Below are 1,771 nucleotides of genomic sequence, written 5' to 3' on the forward strand. Positions count from 1 at the left end.
GGCAAAACATGTTTGGAGTGTAGCTGGAGTGAAGTGAGGGGAGTCAAAAAAGGAGAGACGGAGTTTGCTGTCTAAGACAGACGGGAAGAAAAACACAGATGAACACACCAAAGAGCATGCTGGGGCTAAGGGGACATTATTTCTTTGGGAAGCAAGATGTGTTAATGAAGGAAATTCCTTGGAGGCAGTGCTTCTTGAGCTGTGATCTGGACAGAGAGAGACACTGTGGTGTCAGGTGCCTCCTGACAAGATCTGCCCCCCAAACAGTTGCCTTTTGTGGGGGAAGGACGTTTATTCCACCTTTAAGTTGGTGAAGACACGGAACCACTTCTCTGCCTACAGGTCAATTAATTAACTGGCCCAGAGAGCATGCTTAGGTGCATTAACACTGCCCGATCTTTTGTCAGACTTTTTTTTTTTTTTTTTTTTTTTTTTTTTTTTTTTTTTTTTTTTTTTTTTTTTTTTTTNTTTTTTCTTCTCCTCTTAGGCAAAGACAGATCCAGCTTTCTTCATCACTTTCCCATTCTCCTCCCTCCTTTCCTTCCTTTCACATCTCGTAAATGGCTTTTGGGGACTGGTAGATCATGATTCTGTGGTTTTTGGAGGGATTTGTTGAGACTTCTGGAGAAGGATTGAATGAAGCAAATGTCCTGCAGGTGCTTGGCAGAGGAGGTTGGGGGCGGGGTGGGGTCCTGTCAGCATTCTGCAGGGCTCTGCGAGAACTTCAGTTCCTGGGCCTGCACCTTTACAGGAGTCTGGAGATGATGAAACCTACCTTCCTCCCATCTTGTGTCTGTGGAGCACTGGCTTGGGATGGACTTTGACTCCTTGGGAGCCCATTGCTCTCTTGAAATTTCAGCCAGAGGGGTGCATGAATCCGCTCTCATGTCTAGATAGAGAGGAGTGGTCTGGTGACTACTGCGTTCTAGAAGTTTGATTTCAAACACTCATCAAGTTTTGAGTACCCACCTGTGTATCATGTTGGGCACCAAGCACTTGAAAGATTTGGCTTTATGTGTGCAGGGGCATCACTGGCACTTGGCATGGCACTCAGCAAAGTGAGGCTCAGTCAGCACCCTGAATGAATGATTCTTCTGTCACTTGGAGGGAGAATGCTGTTGCGTTCTTGTGCCATGTCAGCTCTGAGCTTGGCTCATGACAGCATCCCCCAGCTGAATCCCAGTTGCTGTTCCTTCATTTTTCTCCCCGAGCTCTGCCTTGCATCGGGCTCTCATCAGGCTGGAAATGCTTCCCTGGGGGACATTTGTCTTCTCATAGAGAGTATGCTCATCTTCACCTTTATCAGGAAAAGAAACCTTAAAAAAACCTCTGGCCTAATGCGTTTGCCTTGACCTTCTAGAATGATGAGTGCTATAAATGGAGAAATAGATAACTATTATATATCGATGGTTCATAGAAAATTCTGTCTTTGGCTTGGAATAAAGCATCATACTGGATAAAATTGGTAATGTAAACTGTAATAGAAAATCAAACTCAAAGAGTTGAATAATATTGTGGAAGTCAATGGTTTCAACCTACTTTTTAAAATTTCCATTGCCTAAGAGATGTTTCATTCAATAAGTATGAATGAATAAAGGAATGAATTTCAGAACCTGTTTATGTAATAATTCTACTATGTTAGACTCTTAAAGAGGATTAAATGTAAGATAGTTCATTTATCTAGTCACAAATGTAAATGTTGCACCAAAGGGCAAAACATGTTTGGAGTGTAGCTGGAGTGAAGTGAGGGGAGTCAAAAAAGGAGAGACGG

This window comes from Galeopterus variegatus, unplaced genomic scaffold (genome assembly GCF_000696425.1).
Source record: "Galeopterus variegatus unplaced genomic scaffold, G_variegatus-3.0.2 Scaffold4663, whole genome shotgun sequence".
Taxonomy (NCBI): domain Eukaryota; kingdom Metazoa; phylum Chordata; class Mammalia; order Dermoptera; family Cynocephalidae; genus Galeopterus; species Galeopterus variegatus.